The 20,986-nt window shown below is 34.3% G+C and overlaps 1 protein-coding gene and 1 pseudogene across 6 annotated transcripts in view; one reads left to right on the top strand and one right to left on the bottom strand.

The window, feature by feature from the left end:
• Positions 1-20,986, bottom strand: part of LOC145276940 (insulin gene enhancer protein ISL-1-like) — a 224,936-nt gene that overhangs the window by 136,905 nt on the left and 67,045 nt on the right. The gene's annotated exons all lie outside the window — the stretch shown is intronic.
• Positions 20,197-20,344, top strand: LOC145277229 (U2 spliceosomal RNA; annotated as a pseudogene).

Here is a 20,986-nt window from a genome sequence, read left to right as displayed (position 1 = left end):
CTTCAAACTTGAACATGACAGACCAAAGAAAATATCGTTTCAAACACGAGCATGACAGACCAAAGAAAATATCGTTTCAAACACGAGCATGACAGACCAAAGGAAATATCGTTTCAAACACGAGCATGACAGACCAAAGGAAATATCGTTTCAAACACGAGCATGACAGACCAAAGAAAATATCGTTTCAAACACAGCATGACAGACCAAAGAAAATATCGTTTCAAACACGAGCATGACAGACCAAAGGAAATATCGTTTCAAACACGAGCATGACAGACCAAAGGAAATATCGTTTCAAACACGAGCATGACAGACCAAAGGAAATATCGTTTCAAACACGAGCATGACAGACCAAAGGAAATATCGTTTCAAACACGAGCATGACAGACCAAAGAAAATATCGTTTCAAACACAGCATGACAGACCAAAGAAAATATCGTTTCAAACACGAGCATGACAGACCAAAGAAAATATCGTTTCAAACACGAGCATGACAGACCAAAGAAAATATTGAAAAAAAAGAATATAAAGATATCAAAGAACATTTTATAAAAGACTATATTTGTATTATTTGGATGATTCAGGTTTTTATATTCTCATCTTGAATGTTATTGTCACAAATGTAAGGCAAGTGGCGCAACGGATCAAGGTATTATGTACCAGTTCAAAACTACAGTTTTCTGAATATTGTATTCTCAATTCATTTGTTATTAACTAAAATTACATTCCTAAAAAGTTAAAATACCACTAAAGCGAACACACAATTCATGCTCGTGGATTTCACAAAGAATTCAATTTCGTGTATATTCTATTCTAATTGTCCGTTTTTCTTGTTGATAGTTATATGTTGCTAAAAAGAATAAACTGTACTTCGATGTAATTCTATCTAAGAAATATTTTGTCTGACTTTTTCGAATTGCTACCATATTTAAAAACAAAAATGGAACATAACACTTTATGAACAAATACAGTTATGTTCTTTTGTTTGTGGAGTTTAAAAAGGTATTTGAAATAAACAAATAAAAAGTAAATGGGTATTATTTTAACAAAAACAAAAAAAACGAAACAATTGCAATTAGAATCACTAACGGGCAACGCCGGGTAAGAACAGTAAGTATATATTAATATAACTAAAGAAAAATGAATTAAAAGGAAAGTTTTTAAATTAAATATTGATAAATACTAGCGTGATACTCAACGAGAAAGTAAGTTTTGCGGGTCTTTGTGTTTCTGTCTAACTTTCATTAACAATTTAATATACTGACATAAACAGATCAAGATATCGCCAGCCCATTATCAGATACCGCGCCTCTTCAGATTTCAGACATACAGATTCCGGGTACATATGTCTGCTGATAGAGCTTTCCTAGTGTGTGTGTGTGTGTGTGTGTGTGTGTGTGTGTGTGTGTGTGTGACCTACCACAGTACGCTTTCAATGTTTGCTTGGATAGTAATGTTTCCTAGACGCCATTACGAAAAAAAAATCGATCGGAATCAAATCAATACATGATCTATCTAGAATTCGAGCTGTAACTCGAACGGACGTCGACAGAAAGAGGCAGAGAAAGCAGAGACGAGACAGAAAGGTTAAAGATAAAAGGAAATATAGACAGCAATGGAGACGGAGAGAGAGAGGGGGGAAGCAAAGAGAAGGCGAAAACGAGACGAAGAGAGAGAAGCAGATGGCAGAGAATCGAGAACAAAAAGAAAACGCGCCAAACTGAATCTGTTTTCTAAACACGCGTCAGATTTAATAAGACAAAGAAAGATTGCATCTACACTAGTAATGGGACGATTCCAATATTTTTCTGGATTCCGATACAATTGCCGATTCCGTACTAAATTCTTGATTTCGATTCTTTATGAAATCTCGAAATATTTAGCTATAAAGTTATTTTTCGTGATTATCGATACAATACCCATTTCTAAAACACTTCTGGGCACATAAAATACCTTCGTGTGAAATTTCATAAAAATTGGTCCATCTGTTTTCGAGTTCATAGGGAACTAACTCGCACGCACAAAGCTCCTCTAATATAATAAGTGCATGTATATATATATATATATATATATATATATATGGAAAGAGGAGTTGTGATACAACGGAGCATTACTGTATGTGGATGACTATATTAAGCCTCCCTCTTCGGGTTGAGCACTGTCCTAAATCGCATCCTCTACTTAATTGGCTGTAAATACGAGGCTTTCTCTGTAAATAAAAAGACAAGCAGCTTTATAAAAGTTGTGGGCGAATGTGCGTTTGAAATAGACATTTGGTGAGGTCTTTTACGGGCGCCGCTTCCGTGAGTCGATGGGAAGAACTGCAGACAACACGAAGGTTCTAGGTTCAATCCTTGGCTAGCCGCACTGATGTGTTGTAATATAACGAAACAGTACTGTATGTAAATGACTACATATACACACACGTGTGTGTGTGTGTGTGTGTGTGTGTGTGTGTGTGTGTGTGTGTGTGTGTGTTTGATTTTTGTCTGAAATAGTGTTAACGGGAAAAATCGAACAAAGCAGACGGTTGTTGGCAACCTACAAAACAGATTTTCCTGTCTGGATTTTGGTTTTCAGCATTTGATTTTCGAGTTTATAAGTTGTTTTTATCTCATTTTAATTCCTTTATCTGAAATCTCCTTAGGCTAAACTCTTGAATTGATCGGGTTTCAATTTGAACACAGTTCGATTTTTTCCTTTATCAAAAACATATTTCGAGGTTCACAGCTACGAAATGATTTTCTGATTCTCTTTCTATATCAATAATCGGAATGTTATTTCGTGTTATCCATATAAACATACACAACCACATCAACAGACAAACACCCAGACTCTTGCAATTCTTCGTTTCACAGGGTAGACAGAAATCCAATAAACTGGTCGATTAATAAAAACGTTATATTTGTTTATAATATTCTACAAGTCTTGATCACCATTCTTGCTTAAGTTCTAAGCTCATCTAAAAATCTGCATTTTCTTTTTTTCATTATTATTATTTTGCTTGCCTGTCTCTCTTTAGCTTAAACTCTTATATATCATTATGACCTGAACTTCCGTTATAGTCTATACTAGTAGAACCACCCGGGTTGCATCGGGCAAAAATGTAATTCATTTTTAATTAAAACTTATCTTTAAATATCTCTTCATCTTCTTCTCTTCCCCCCTTTGACTCCTACCATCTTCCAAAACTTATCGATAACTAGTTTTTGACGTTGAAGTGGCGCTTTCTTGTAGCACCTTACACCTAATAGCTTCATGCTTTGTCTGAGAGGGTTGGCCTCTTCCTAATTATTTCTTTATTTTGACATCAACACCCGCACAAGCAATTCCTTTATTTAATAGAATCCTAGTGAAATAAGCCAGCATTTTCCCCCCCAAATAAGTAAACCACACTTAAAAAATGCACCGCCAACGAAACCTAGTCCAGTTGTCACCCATATAAAGATTTCCCTGATAAATTATAATATTATTGACTCGGGGGAACGCCGATTAACATCAACTTTGTTGATATTTGTTTGTTAGTTTATTTCTTTTAGCTGGACATACTAACATACAAACAAATTACTTTTACATACCGTAAACTCAGTCAGTAGAAACATATTTTAATCGGTTTTGCATTCAAGTGTATGAGGAGATCAAATCAAACGAAACATTACCGTAAAGTTTTGAACCATGCTTCTTTTACTGATGTATTAATGGATTAAAGATCTAGCTAAAAGTATAGTGAATCATTTTATTCAACCATATCCACTGTCTGGAAGTTAATTTACACATTATATAAATATATAATTACGTTTTAAAATAGTATTTAAAATATTTTTATATCAATGTTTCATCTTTGCAGAATCATCAGTGTGGAGAGAACTGTCCCGCTGATCACGTGATTAAAATCCCAGCCGTGTGTAACTCAAAATCCGCTCGCAGAATTCCTTTTGCAACTTTTTTCTGCACGCAGAATTCCTTCTAAAACATTACCACATACTAGCATTTCAACCCGTCGTTGCCCGGAGGTGTATGTTGAGCAAAAAAAAGAAAAAAAAAGCGGTCAATTTTTAAAACTTTGACCCTTATTATGACCTCTTAACATTTGTTTTGGGCTCAAATCAAGTAAGATCCATGTCCAAGGAACCTATATCTAGAATATTAAGTGTTTAAACCCAAAATTGTCGGATGAGTTTGGTAGAGTTCTCAAAGGTCAAATCAAACTTTGAGCCCTTAACAGCTAAACTTCTGGTCGAAAACCGATCAAAGATTTCCCCAAATCTCAGTACCCTGTATATCAAATTTCAAGACAGAGTTATTGCGTAGGAAAATACACAGACACACACGTTCACTTTTATAGATATATAGATAAAAACTTTCTAGAAGTATATTTGCACAGAAAGGAATCGTTGGTCATTCACACAACTATGTCTTTTTAACTTTCATCGCTCAACGAAAACGATCTTAGTATGCAAATAAAGGCCAAAACTAGGAAAAGAGATCAGTCTGTTTTTTTTTGTTGGTTTTCCTTGGAGTGATGAGGATGCTGAAGAGAAGACGTTTGTTTCACTGCAGACTGAGAAGAGAAAATAGCGTCGGCGATTGAGAAAACAATGCAAAAGAAATCTTAAGGAAAAATTAAAAGGAAAAAGAAACTTCGCAAAAAAGGAAGACATGTTCTCGTGTGTGTGTGTGTGTGTGTGTGTGTGTGGGGAAAGAAAAATAGTTGCGCTTGTTAGGAAAATAAATGCTAAACGAATTCCACCGAGTTAAGTTACACGCAGTGTTTTTTGTTTAAATATTTCTTTGAAGACTTTGAACGAGAGTATGGCGAGCGCACCGACAGGCAAGAAGCATTCGCAAATACTGTCAAGACATACACTACTGCTCATCTATAAAGCGATACGATCGTGCGAAACCTTACGTCGTACGCGTTATTAATCTCCCTCTCACGACGAGAAAATGTTACACAAGTGTCGGAAAGTGGGATTGAAGAGCCAATGCCCCGAGAAGCAGTTTGGCCTGCAAAATGACTCGAGAGCCTCGCCGAGATTCCGTTAGCTAAGCCATTCTCGAAGAGAGAAGGCAAAAACTGGGCGGCTGAAACTTCTAGAACGTCAGACTAGCAATATTCCACAGTACACAGAGGGAAGAGACATTTAAGAAATTGTCCAGACTACGTTCACTTTCACGCAGAGGACATTGACCGTGTTTAAGAAAATTTAGTAACCTCTGAATTTTACGAGAGATTCAATTATTTCAGACGATCGAATTGATTTAATATCGGTTGCAACCAAATCAAATTGATATTAAAACTGTTGCCTGGAATTGGCATGAATTAATATTTTTTTCTATTTATTTACATAGGTGAGATCGAATCGACGCGTTTACTTTAAAAAATTGTTTATTGAACGATTAATTAGAATCGGAAAAAGCGGCACCTTTGGGTGTATCGGAATCTGAAAAACGTGTGCGCAATTTCCGATGACAAAAACGATTCTTTTACTCGACTTTTTGTGATTTTGTTTAAAAATACCTTCTACCGCCGATAGTATTGATAAAAGAAGGAATATCTATTGATTTTAATCTAACAGTGAAACCAAAATCAATAATCATTCTCCATCACTATTTCTTTTATTAAAGAAAATATCTGCACATTTAACATGCGTTTTACGGTAATCAGGGAGAAGTGCTTTCATGGTTCAATATTTAAAGTTTTATAAAGGAATCGGTAACTGCATCGGAAATTTAGTGCGGAATCTGGAATTGTATTGGAATCGGGAATAATATTGGAATCGTCCTATTACTAATTGGAACTAAAGAAAATACCGTAATTTGGCGAGTAATACAATCTTTGGTAAAACTGCAGTTTAGTGGCCTGAAAATAATGCGTGACAAAATTGTGTGCAGGCGATTTAACTATTTCATTTTGTATAACCATTTTTAATTGGAGGATTTAGAGTTAATATATTTAGTTTTACACTCATAGTACACTGAAAACGTTTACATATTCCGAGGTAAGTGCTAACTTCCATTTGTATGAAAAATCCCTGGGGGGGGGGGTTCTATCGATTATTTCAGCATATGTACACATTGTAAGCGCGTTTTAAGATTACAAGCTTAAATGTTCCTTATTTACTTATATTTAACCAAAAAGAAAATCAAGACAAAACCATATCACATGTATACAATTTTGTATCTCATTATGTTCAGCCACTAAACTACAGTTTCCCTAATATTTTATACTAACAGGGCCCGTGGAAATTCCACAAAACGAGAGATATTTAATTTATGTGTTTATTAAAGCTGATATTTTTCTAGATATCAGTCTTTAATTTACTCCTTCAGTTCAACACTTCTTGGTAGACAATATTCTTTTTGTTCAGTTTTTTTTCTGATTTATTCTGTTTCTTTTTTGTTCGTTTCTTTTGTTGTTCTGTTTCTTTTGTTGTTCTGTTTCTTTTATTGTTCTGTTTCTTTTATTGTTCTGTTTCTTTTATTGTTCTGTTTCTTTTATTGTTCTGTTTCTTTTATTGTTCTGTTTCTTTTATTGTTCTGTTTCTTTTATTGTTCTGTTTCTTTTATTGTTCTGTTTCTTTTATTGTTCTGTTTCTTTTATTGTTCTGTTTCTTTTATTGTTCTGTTTCTTTTATTGTTCTGTTTCTTTTATTGTTCTGTTTCTTTTATTGTTCTGTTTCTTTTATTGTTCTGTTTCTTTTTTTTGTTCTGTTTCTTTTTTTTTGTTGTTTCTTTTTTTATCCGTTTCTCTTTTTTATCCGTTTCTCTTTTTGATATGTTTCTTTTTTATTCGTTTTTCTTTTTGTTCTGTTTTTTTTATTCGTTTCTCTTTTTTCTATTTCTTTTCTTCTATTTCTCTTTTTGTTCCTCTATGTTGCTTTTTTCAAGGGTTTCCTTTTTCAAGTAACGTTTCGCTGATTTTTTTCTTTGGTGAAAATAACGAGTTCATTCTCACACCATTCAACTATTTTCGTAATACATAATAGAAAACTTAACTACAAAGGGAGACTACTCAATCTTTTCAGGGGATGGTAAATTTGCCTTTTTTTAAAGCCAAAGTTCGCGAATTTGGCTCATTTTTAAAACAGGTTGACCTTCAAAAATTATTTAGCCTTTTAAAAAGGTGTAACGTATGGACTAACTAGAAACAAACGGAGTATTTTATAGATAGAAGAAAGTCCCTGAAGGCTTATCGAAAAACAAAAGGTATATCGAAAGAAAAATAAGTTTAGATGATTGTAGATATTTTTTGAAAGATACATTATGAGTGTGTGTGTGTGTTTTAATTTCGAGTGCAAGCGTACGAGGGTGTAGACGCATCTGTATATATTCGTACGATTGCGTTAGTTCGTGTATACATTTGCTTGCTAGTGTGTACGTGTGTAATCGCGCAGATGCGAGTTTATGGGTGCGTGTATGCGCTTAGAGGTGCATCAAACATACGAAGAAAGAACAAAAGAGACAATGATTGATTGATTGATACCCCCTCCAGGTAACTATATATTACGTGTTGAATATTTTTGTTGTTGTTCAGGTAGGAGTCACAAAAAAAAAAAAAGACAAAAATCAATTCAGACAATATTAAAATATTTTTTTCTCAAAAATGTTTCAATCCATTAAGTCGAAACATTCTAAAATGTTTAATGGTTCATCTGAAATAAAATTAAAAAAAATGTACAGATCCCTTTAAGATATGGAAGGACATTCATTATGTTAATTCATTCACGGTTTTTTTCCCTTTTGTTATCGCGCATGCGTCAATATTCGAGAAGGTAGGAGTGGTGGCGATGTTTTTAACAAATCAAATTTTTTTAGAGCAATCAACTGAATTGAATGATTTTTTTTCTTTGAATGGTAACTGACAGTGAAGAAGGGGATTCATAAGAAATATTCATTTCGATATTAGTTAACTTTGTCTTTATATACCCCTTAACGCAAGTGATTGATTGGCTTTGCTAACGCATCGATCGGATACCATATTATTAATTACCGCTCTGGTTTAGTTACATAAGGAAGTTTTCTTGCCGGATTTTTAAAAGCAGACGCCAATAGCATACGAGATGATAAATAAAACTATGCTATTATTATACAATGTTTTAATTATTACATTTTAATCCCAAACAAGTGCCACTTTGATGTATGGAGCTACTATCAGGAACATACGTTGCAGAGATACTATGTAGAGAGCTGAGCAGCTTTTAAACTTCTGCATGGCAATATAGTTATGGAAGCAGGAACCCGGAAGGGAATTCCAAAGTGTACCAGTTCTGGAGAAGAAACTATTAGAGTAGAAGGCTTTCTTACACCCGGGGATCTCTGTGTAGTTTTGGGACTTTGCTGCTTGTCGGGTTTGTGGGGTGGGGGTAGATTTCGTCGAGAGGGTACGAGGGCTTGTAGTTCTTCGGAGCATCCGCCATTAAAATACTTGTAAAACAGGCAGAGGGATGCAACGGAGGTTGGAGTGTTATAGGTAATGTAATGTCCTGCTTAGCTGGCATTAGAAAAAATATTTAGTCGGATTAAAGATTTAATAGGTATAATACTACTGAAACTCGTGTCTAGAATCCTTACTCCATTTTATTTCATCAAAACCTATTAGATGATTTTGATCTTGGAATATATCGGAAATTTAAAACTTTAAAGATGAAATTAAAATTCAAGGAGTTTTGATTCGTTGGTATCTAATGACTCCAGATAAATTTAATGTAAATCTGAAATCTTCGAATCTCTGAGGTTGTGTCAAAATTATTTCACTTCTCTAAAACTCATTTAAATACAAAAAGAATGTGGGTTGGGAGTTATTGATGCAGGTCTGATATTTAGATTCAGCATACGTTGGTGGTATCTGAACGTTCACGAAGAGCCTCAATTCCCTGTTTACATAAATTAAATTGAACTAAGTACATCCTATCTTGCACGCCTTTACGCCCAACCGCCACGTTCTCAAATCCATAATAATTGGTTTATTTTGGAATAAATCATGCGAACGCAAATGTATACATATAACTGTATTTTACGTAAGCAAGATATATACGTTCGCAAATCATTTTTTTTTTTTTTAATCAAAAACAATCGTAAAGTTTATCTTTTGCCTTAAGCATGGAGCCCGATTTTGTGGTGGGTAACGACAGAGTTAATGTTTTGGGAATGAGGGTCAAGGGTCATCCAATTTTGTAAAAAAAGCTGTTGGATTTACCCTCTGTAAACACTAAAATATATATATATATATATATATATATATACTATATGGTATTTAAGAAATTTGTATGTGGTTATGTAGTTTTAGAAAAAACATTAAAAATTCTAAGTAGTGCCAAGTTTTACCGTATACTTGAAAAACCGAAAGGAAATTTAAATTAGAAAAATATAGTATCCAAATATATAGCCATCCAAACAAACAAACAAAAAAAAGCCAAGCTAAGAATGATAACTCAATGTTATTAGCATGACTTGAACTAGAAAATTATGAAAATGTTATCAGTTTTACTTTGCTAACATATCATCGTTTATAAAAGATGACGACCATATTTTTCCATCAATTTAGCATAAAGCACTCATTCTAAATGAATAAGTTATGTTTTGCCCGGCAAAAAGTTTAGTGTAATATATTTCCATCTTGACAAGGCAGCGCTTCTTTCAATCATTAAAATGAATCTTTTTTCCGTCTTTATTAACAATTCTTTAAAAATACATGAATAATTATCTTCATATGAAGAAATGAACTCTCATTGTCTAAAAAGTCAGTCGCGACGTAAAGCGCGGCTGAATGTATCGATCCAATATGTCTATTGTTTCGCGACTGCCTATTGCCAATAGTACATTGTTTTACAGAAGTTGAGCGTCGTGGGAAAGATCAATTTATGACACTGACTTTCATAGGAATCGAGGGAGAGCGCGGAGGGGCAGAGAGAGAGAGAGAGAGAGATAGAAGCAGAGCGCGGAGGGGCAGAGCGAGAGAAAGAGATAGAGGAAGAGCGCGGAGGGGCAGAGCGAGAGAAAGAGATAGAGGGAGAGCGCGGAGGGGAAGAGCGAGAGAAAGAGATAGAGGGAGAGCGCGGAGGGGCAGAGCGAGAGAAAGAGATAGAGGGAGAGCGCGGAGGGGCAGAGCGAGAGAGAGAGAGATAGAGGGAGAGCGCGGAGGGGCAGAGCGAGAGAGAGAGAGATAGAGGGAGAGCGCGGAGGGGCAGAGCGAGAGAGAGAGATAGAGGGAGAGCGCGGAGGGGCAGAGCGAGAGAGAGAGATAGAGGGAGAGCGCGGAGGGGCAGAGCGAGAGAGAAAGAGGGAGAGCGCGGAGTGACAGAGAGAGAGAGAGAGATAGAGGGAGAGCGCGGAGGGGCAGAGAAAGAGAAAGCGGATGGACAGAGAGAGACAGAGAGCGCGCGGAGGGGCAGAGAGAGAGAGAGAGAGAGAGCGCGGAGGGGCAGAGAGAGATAGAGGGAGAGAGAGAGAGATAGAGGGAGAGCGGGGGGCAGAGAGAGATAGAGGGAGAGCGGGGGGCAGAGAGAGATAGAGGGAGAGCGGGGGGGCAGTTTGAAGCTGTCGTATAACTATATGTTTCAAAGAGACATAAAGATTATAACCTTTAAGAAAGGAATGCATCCGTATCCTCTTCTCAGGCAGGGATTAAACAGGACAGTGAACATGAGCAATTATTTACCTCTACTTCATGTGGCTAGACACAACTCTGTGGAACGAAACAGATTCGAACCTGGCATATGTTTTCAGCCAGTTTTGTTAGCTACTCTCAAACCAATATGCTATAGTGGACTATACTAAAGCCATGATTGTGAAACTTTTCGAAAAAGTCAAATCGGCAATCATACGAGTCTTTCGTGTTCCTCACCCAATCATCTGGCATTTTCCCTGTACAATAGACCCGGGAAATTCCAGTTCAGGAAATTTGTGCTTGCACAACTTATGCTTTAATAAAAACTGTTGAAGGAATACATGCAGGAGATATCCATGTTCGTTAATCTATAGACCTATACAATTCAGTTTTTTTTTCCTCGCTTTGGCATTGACATTAAAAACCTATATTTTCTATTTAAAAATTATTAAAACGAAATTTTTAATATACTCAGCCATAGATATCAAATCAACTATATAAGGGTTCATTTATTTGCATATTCCTTTGAAATAGAAAAACAAAAAAAAATACGAGCCTTTATTGATTACTTATTCATTTTTCGTGGTTTCTTATATGGATGGTTTCATTTTAGTATTATATTGAATTCTGTTTATACAGTCTCTACATTCTAATAATTGTGTAGAATTTAAGATTAAATATATAAATGATCTTGGCGGCGTGTGTGATAAAGTCTCTATCAAACTCCTGTGTGAATATTGGGTCTACAGAAATTAAATTTTATATATATATATATATATATATATATGTGAGAGACAGATAGACATACACAGAGAGACAGACAGACACAGAAAGACAGACAGGCACAGAAAGACTAACAGGCACAGAAAGACAGACAGACACAGAAAGACAGACAGACAAACAGGTAGCAGACAGAGTAATTTAATCGGTATCACACTTTCGATTTGGGTTTTAGCCAATAAAATAGTTGCTAAGGGATCAAAATTGGAAAGAAAAACAAATTGACCAGGGCCTGGCGTAGGTCAATTATAACAGTATTTTGTGCGCATGCGGCAATTTAAAATGATAAATTAAACAGCCTTCTGCATACATATGGATTTAGGTCGTACGTTGACGAATAAAGCTGTAAAGATATACGTTTTGGTTTCGATTCAAGCTGAAGACATGTATTTTTTTTTTACTCTTGAAATCACTATATATCATGTACCATATAATCATCGATAAAGAATTAGCTCTACAATAATAAACACGAAATTTGCATGAATTAAATGATACTATTTAAGCGTATTTTACAACTGGGTAACCCCAGGCAGCCTGCTAGTCATTACTATTACCGACAAGAGTTATTTTAAAGATAATGGAGTTGAGAAATTAGTTACTGTCCAATGTAGATATTTTTCTTCATACTAGCAATAGATACAAGTAAACGATGCAAATCGATTTACCCATGTACTGTATGAACACTGCCCCAAGATGTGTTAGACAATATTAGTATTTATGTAAGGAATACGTAAATACATTGTTTTGCATGTTAGAAAACAGTGTATGCGGAGTATTCGGAGAGATATCCTCGTGTGTATGCGTGCGACTTATATCGAACTAAAACCAGGAAAAAAGAAAAGGCGAAAATCGTTGCCATGGAATGTGAAAAGGTCATGGTTAAGGCGGTCAAGATGGGAGGTAAAATAATGGCAGGAATGAAGAGGAGGAAAATCGATAATCCTCAGGTAAGCACATCAAGAGGAAACGTGAAATTTAAAACTGCAACGTTGTGGATTCATTGTCGGCTGAATCAGCCTTGGAAAGATGGAAGAAAACGTTGCATAGGGTTACGTGGTACCATAAACATAAAGTGACCTTCCAATGGAATAGCATTTGAAATTTACAAATTTCTAAATTATAATATACTTTAAATAAGCTACAGAGAGACGTCCATATTTTATTCCCGCAGCAATTCATCAGGCTAAATTTAGCTTGATGAATTTCCTCGACGTCTCTGTGTAGCTTACTTGCCATAAACATATTTTTATACTTCTATAAGTTATATTCTCACTATATATATATATATATATATATATATATATATATATATATATATATTTGGAGGTTGTTATTGTTAATAGGTAAGGTAACCAGTAGTGTATAGAAAGATTACTACAAAAGTGCTCAATACTGAAGTCGAGCAATGTATATTTTTAATTTGTTTTTAAATAAGCAGTAATGCATTGCTACACAGTTTCTAAAAACTAGCTGACAGAAATATGCTCATGACTGTAGCAATACATTACTGCTTATACAAAAATATGTGTGTGTGTATTGTTCATATATACATAATAGCTATTTACCATCTATCCCAGATATCCCAATATTTCGTTTTTGATGCACACATCACTAGACGTCATATTTCTTATCGGTTACCTAGCATTCTCTCTCCCCTTCTGATGAGAAGCATTAGGCTTCGAAATACCTAGGTATAAAGAGCACCTACGCCCCTTATTCCTCATGATATACGTTTCCTATTGAATATATGATTAAATTTATATGCATTCGTATATATTTTTGTATTGTCGATTATACCTTTGTGTGTGTGTATACACACACTTTGTTTTATTTATTTATTTTTTTTCATATACATCTAGGTATTTTTCTATGTATATTGAGTTTTCCCAGCGTATCTACGTATACATCTTCGGAATAAGTATATTATTGTCTATTTTCTAAAGCATTTACTAAACTTCATAGACGCACCATATATTTAAAATATTAACTTTTATATTTTTCTCGTATATCTCGTAAAACAACGATTGTGCTAAATCTTTATAGGGATAGGGATATGGATTATAGTCGATAATAGAATTGTTATCAATAGTAACTATCTCTCTCTCTGTCTCATATATAAGAGAAAGAGCGAGAGAGAAGTTATTCACAGATGTTTCGACGTATCACGACTATTGAGTGTAGCTATAAAAGCCGTCTATTTTAAACCGATATATTTTTCATGTACGCTGGTACTCTCGGCACGAAGGTAATGATTATATTTGCTTACATTATCGGCAGAATGAACAATTCGATTTTTTTTACAAAGTGCAACTCTTTATTTTAGCTTCTAACCGTTATCTACCTCATTAGAGAGCAACACAGTGTAGAAAACTAACCGTAAGCACGTACACACATGCGTAACATGATTAAAATACTGAACGGGTAATCACCACGTAAAATGGCTAGTGTTTGCATCCGATGAAGAGAAAAGTAAACGTAGGTGATTTCATCGGTTCAGACACGTGCAACACACACACACACACACACACACACACACACACACACACACACACGAAAGGAAGCGTACAGTGAAGGTGGCATTTCTTTTCCTATTACGATTTCCGCGCTTCCACCGCCATCCATCCTTTGGTCTAAGTTCTTTGTAGCAAGATTTATGTCTCGATTGGACACGCCCAGATATATCTTTGGTAAAATCGGATTTTCCGGCAGTTATAAATATAGATGCTCAAACACGAAGGAAAAAAAAAAGAAAAAAGTAAAAAAAAAAAAAAAAAAAAAAAAAAAAAAAACCTCTCCGAAAATAGCATCGGCACGTGCGTTTACCTTTGCACTTAAGCCTGCAACCAAAAACTTTTGTGTGCATACATATATCCGTCCGCTTTTAGTTCAAAGGCGTTTGCATACATATGAATGACACAAATAGGTTTGTTATATATATATATATATATATATATATATATAAAACTTTGATTAGATTTATATATTGGAGTGTAGAGGATTTACTCTAAAACTAATTAACCGATCATTGTTTATACAGCGTCTACGTGTCTAAATGTATGCTGTATCTAGTTGAGTCCAAAAGCAGAAGCTTTTTCAAGAAATTTCACACCTTTATTTGTAAAAACGTTAATACATATGTGACATTATTTAAGTGTCTAAAAAATTTCACAATTGGCGGGGAGAGAGGAAATACGTGCATAAACCTCCCATTTAAAAATAAAAAAATCTAACGCGAATCTAATCCTTTCTTATAATCTTTCTAAGGGACATAACTTCTACGTCCTCTTTAAAAAAGACTGGAATTAGATGCCTATCTATCTATATACTATTATATAAAATGAACTTTGTCTCAGTTCGTTCCCTGTCGGCTCCGAAACGGATTGGCCGATTTTTATGAAATTTCACAGATATAATTTATGTATCTGGCAGTGTTTTTGATAGGTTTTGTACCTAAATGTCTTCAGTAAGTATCGATAATCGAAAACAAAAAAATTCTCATGAAAGAACGAACGTGCGATTTTGAGCAAAGATAACACCTTATACCGCCTAACCTCATCCGGGCATTTTGAAAGTTTTACTACAAAAGTAGAAAGTCCCGGCATATAAAATCAATAGTAGGTTCTTTGATATGGCAGGGGCCGGTTCAAAACAAATGTTTGTTTCGAGCAAAATTGATGTACGATACTTGACTTGATTTAATCCATCATATATAAAAATATTTCATAAAAACTGGTTCTCAACAGTGCAATGTAGTCTACAATTTAATGCTGGCGAAATTACTGCAGCGAGGCATGGGAAGCTCCTTTCCGGCGCACCGCGATGTATCACCAACTAAAAAGGTAATCAATCGATTTGATTGAAAAATAAGTGATTTTGATGACAATAAAAATACAAGAGTGTGAAACATTCGTCGATCATTCCAAGGCAACGTCAGGTCTCCCTGCTAGTAATGTATTAAGTTCCGTATAATTCTAATGGATTCAAATTTTCAAATCGGATTTTGTGCATTTCCTTTTTGACTAAAAACTGAAAATTCTCTCAAACTGAATTTTTCTTAATTCACGACTAATATCTCTTGTTAAAATTTCACTTTTCTTTTTTGCATATAGCTAAATTTAACATAGTCCATACTAGCCACCTTTACGGTTAGCAACTTATTTCTAAAATTAATAAGGACTATTTGATTAATTTAGAAGAGAATCCCATACATACAAATATACAAACAGATCTGCGCCGGAAAAAGGGTTATATTTGTTTGAAGTAGCTGAGTGATTTTGGCTACTTAATCGAATAATACTGTAATTAGTAATCACCTTAATGAACGGTTATTCATAGCTAGTGATAGACTTAAGTTCTAGTCTTTCGCCTATTTTTCAACATTTATCACAGATTGCTCTACCTTTCCGTATTCATGGCTTACACCAGCCAATCAGATTATTCTGTAGAGGAATCCGAATGTGTTCTTATTGATCCCAAACATATACATATAGCTAACCTTATATTAATAATTTGTTACGCACTGCAAATATGTTTTTTTTTGTTTTTGTTTAATCCGAAAGCGTGCACACACAATTAAATGAAATGCGTGTGTGTACGTCGTGATATTCTGTCATGGACTACAAAGAAATAATCATGAGAATAATATGCGCGAGAAATAAACTAGTGATAAAGACATTTTTTTAATTGACCTTGTAAAGACAGCCCACGAAAACAGGTATATAAATTTACAATCTAGGAGCAACCCAGTGTTTTCAAGTTAAATGTATAGCAAAAAAAAAAAAAAAAAAAAAACAACAACAACAAAAAACGCGTTATTTCAAGAGCATCAAGGTTGATGTGCCACAGTATTAACATGTTCTACCTGCCAGAAATAATGAGTAAAAAGCTGAAAGTTATGTTAAATAGAAATTTATTTTTTTTTAATCTATTTTCATGTGTACAGTTTAAACGAAAGAATTATCTTTCTCATAATTGAAACTCGATAAATATTAGGTTGGTGGAAAAATTTCGTTTTTTTTTTTACATATATATCTGATAAAACAAAAATTGCGCTAACCTAATACAACCCGAATTCTGTTGGTTGTTTTTGTTTTACGGCATATCAACCCTTTTCAGATTATTTAATGCCGAATCCAGTGATTTTGAAGAACAATTCTTTAATAGAGTATATATATATTTTTTTTTTAAGTCGGTTTCTATTTAACCCATAATTGGAACCCGAGCAGGTACTACAACTCCGGGTCAGAGTGGACCTGGGAGCCATGGCAATTAAAGGGTGGCTCCACACTCCCCAAAGCCCGCAAGCTGGGGCCTCACCGTCGGATATAGTTTAAGATCATATCCAGGACCCCGAATTCTGTGTAGAAATGTACAAAATAACTCGCCTATAATAAAGGTGAGTATAGCTCATGTTTGAATGCTATTATTTAAGCCAGCTAAACGGTTTGTTTAAATAATATAGAGTTATTATAAAGTAGATTCAGATAAGTAAAATTAACATATTTGTATCACTCAAGAATTCAAACAATACTTGATGTACGATCGTTTCTAAAACGAATGTATTGTTTATTTTATTTTATGTTGTAGATTGCTATAAATTATATAAGTTCGGCTTCCTATGATAACTAATATATTAGATTAATTCGGAGGTATATTCAATGAATTCATGGTTTTTTAGAAATGTGCTCAATACGTAAATACTAAAGTAGAGCAAGATAAACGTCTTGTTCATTTTTTACTAAACATTCAGGTATCGCTACACATTTTTGAGTATGTTTCAGTCAACTAGTTGTGATTATTTAGATATATCATAAGGCAATGTTCTTTTACAAAAGTCCAGTCGTTAAGGAGTGGATTTTTATAATATCAACCTCGGCTGTTTGCCTTTACTAAAAAAAAAATAAAAAAAATAAAAAAAAAGGAGGCTGAGAAGCAGAAGGGCTAAGAAAGAGAGTCAGATAAAAAAGATTTAAAGAACGCACTAAAGATGCACACATATTGATGCAGTTATGTGTGCACGTGCTTTTTTATGTTCTTTTTGTTGTTGTTGTTGTTGTTTTAAAGAAAATTAAAACAATGGAACGTATGTATTTTCACTCAAATTCCTGATAAATACACGGGATTCCAATTTGTAAAGAAAAGATTCATGTTCACGTCGAAAATCACGAAAATAATCGAAGATGATCAAACATTATTCAAACTAGTTTCTTCTTTCATCTCAGGAAATTTAACTCCGTTGTGTCTATGAAATCGGAATTTGCATGAAAATTACCCAGCCTTGATTCGCGCCTAAATATTCCAACCCATTTTCGTTGTAGACATTCGAACAAGAGGAACAGGCAGTAAATTGCTATTTTTCTCATAACTTCACAATAATTACATTTTTTCCTCTCTCATATATATATATATATATATATATATATATATATATATATATATATATATATATATATATATATATAAACTAGATGTATTAGTTTTTGTGCCAAAAAATAATACTGCCAAATAATTCGCTAAATTATATCTTTGTAGTCGGAGCGTGCTTTTTTTTCTTCCTATTTTTTATGCGCGTACACACGAAAAAGTGATGGGCATGTATTATAATTAAATATATATATATGTATATATATATATGTGTGTGTGTGTGTGTGTGTGTGTGTTTACGCGCACGCATACACAATAGCATTGTAACCATCCATGTACATACAGTTACCTACGTGTATGTGTAGTTTGTGGAAATTAAAAAAAAAAATTTTTTTTTAAACTGGAATTTTCCGTAAATTAAAACGTTTTAATTTGACACATCTGCGTTTTGTAAACCTCTCCAAATATATAACACAGAAGCATATGCTTACATATATTTACACTTATGCATCCAGGTAAAATGTGTATCCACAAGTAAAAATCGACAGAATCATTGTGTTTATATATATATATATATATATATATATATATAGTCCTCAATTATAAATAAGGAACAACTTACAAGGAACAAATACAGACAATTACAACTTACAGGGAATAAGGATTTTTTGTATACAAACATAATTCGACTACACATTTGCAAAACATTTCAGTCACCACTGTGCAAGCCATCCTTTCTCAAGCCAGAACTTATTCACACTTATTTTTGTGGAATGAGGCAGATCTAATCTTTAAAAGATCACAAGATAAATTACAAAATACTGTAAGAGCAAACATAACGTTAATTATGTATTTGATCAACTACTCTGAATTATACGCCTAAAACAGTCAAATGAAGGTTACAACACGGAAGAACGACATTTCCGGTATGGCTGCGTAGGTCATTCGAATTTAGTGCGACAACCATTAACAAACAACGTGATATAACGTGGGGCTTGGGAGAGTAGGTACACAGCAGTTTGGCAAAACCAGTAACAGTGCATAAAATATCCTCTCACACACACACACACACACACACAATTAAAAACATTTTTCTATAACAGCTTTAATAAGCCTGACATCCTTAATTTAGTATTCCGGCTTGAGAATGCCAGGTGTATTATAGATACCCACAAAAATGAAAACAAAGACAGGAGGTGCTGCCTTGATTATATCAGGCAGCTCATATCTTTCAATGAAACATGTGTTTAAATGTGTAGCCAAATTGTATAAATAAAACCTTTTATTACAAATAACTCGATTTAAAATAAAGCACTCTAACATATAAACAAAGCTTCTCCAGGTTCTTTTTTATTCTGTAGATAAAAAAAAACTCTGCACGGATTACTATTAATCTATCCATCTCTATATATATTCCGCTGTGAAGGCCTACTCGGAATGTCCGCCGACATGCGGTTCATAGGTCCTTAATTTCCTTTTATTCAGATGTTAGTTGCCTGCGGCCTAGAAAGAAGACACTGGTCTATAAATTCAAAGTGGTTGTGTGAACTGGTTCGAATTTCCCAATCAAAAATAATTATCATTTCCTACACTGATGATTTCATAAGCAGGAAACACTAATCTCTGTAAGTTTTAAAATTGTTGCTATTTATTTTAATATATATATATATATATAGCACAGAGAGAGAGGTTGCTTGCTTTAGTCTGTAACCCACCGCGTTGCACCAAGAGAAGCTTCATATGCCTTGATGCGGTGACATTCAACCAGAAATTATAATCTACATTGTACTGTAGAGAACCTACGGTCTTCCTTTTATAAACTTATGTTAATATAATGATCTAAATAACAGTTTTAAATGCAAAAGTTTAGTATCATTGTTCACTTGTGCTCTAAAAGAAACATTTCGAACGCACTCCTGTATTATCAAAACATCTACTGGTGATTTTATACCTCGGGCCCTTCTACTTGTGTGGTGGTAAAAAAATAAACTTCTCAAATGCATTTGTGATGCTATGTTTTATTAGAGTGTTAAGTTTCATTAAAATCAAACTGTTTCTTTCATCAGATTTTGCACTTGTTGATTTTTTATATTCTCGAGAGCTTTCTGATAGAAAAAACTATCTAAGAACACTCCCAGGCACAAAGTACATTTGTGTAAAATTGAACAATGAATAAATCGGCACAGCCTTTTCAGTGTCAACAGGTAACGAACTCTCACACATACAAAATGCGTTTTATATACAAGTCGCGATGACAAAGATGCGAAACAAAATGAAGAGCAAATTTTAAGTTGCAGTGAAACCTAGTATTTTTAGTCGCGTGCAAGCGACTCTATAAGTCACTCTGTCGGTCGGTCGGTCTGTCCGTAACACTTGTGTGTTTGGCCTTTTTAGTTAAGATCAAAGGTCTGTTGTTAATACATGCTGTTCTTAGCTTTGTAAGCTTTTCTTCGCCTTTTGGCCAAGATCAAAGTGTAGTATCTGCTCTTACTACATGTTGTACTTATGTTTGTAACTTTGTGATATAAAGTAGGGATCACTTTTCTTTCATAATTTAATGTAAATTGATTACTCACTTTACAACCAGTCAATTTCAAAGCCATTCAAGTTGTTTTTGAACGATTCCAGTTATTTTTAAGCATTCAAGTTATTCTTAAGATTATTCAATTCATCCTTAAGTTCATTAAAGTCATTCAAAGTCATTTACTTTTTATTTTTTAAGTCATTTCAGCCCATTTTTCGGTCATTTTAGTTTATCTAAGAATTTCATGTCAATCCTACATACACGCATTCATTCATTACATGAGAGCACGCGACTAATGGCTATCGGCCTAGTTATAAAAGAAACATATATTAGAACGTAATTGAGTCATAGCTTGGACTGAATGATCAGTATACGCATCTAAAACAATCGAGTAACCCTTAGTTTTACATCCCTATTTGAATACCAATACTAATAACAGGAAGACATCTATAAGAAAAGGCAAACATGGGTGCGCGCATTTGTGTATGTCCATTTTTTCGTGGCGGTACTCGACAAGGTTACTATTTTGGAGAAGTGTCCTTATACTTCCTAGATTATAATATCTCAAATTCGAAAACGGATGTCGTCTCTATCTTTATTTTGATCGGCTTAAAAAATAAAGATTCCTTGTTCCCGGCGTTTGTCTTTCTCGTATAAAAGACGAACTGATCGAAGCAAATGCGTAGCCTGGCCTTCCCGGTTTTCTG

This window comes from Euprymna scolopes, chromosome 5 (genome assembly GCF_053919585.1).
Source record: "Euprymna scolopes isolate OS-2025 chromosome 5, ASM5391958v1, whole genome shotgun sequence".
NCBI lineage: Eukaryota > Metazoa > Mollusca > Cephalopoda > Sepiida > Sepiolidae > Euprymna > Euprymna scolopes.
Note: the sequence above shows the minus strand (reverse complement) of the source record. Positions and strands in the feature narration are given on the sequence as shown.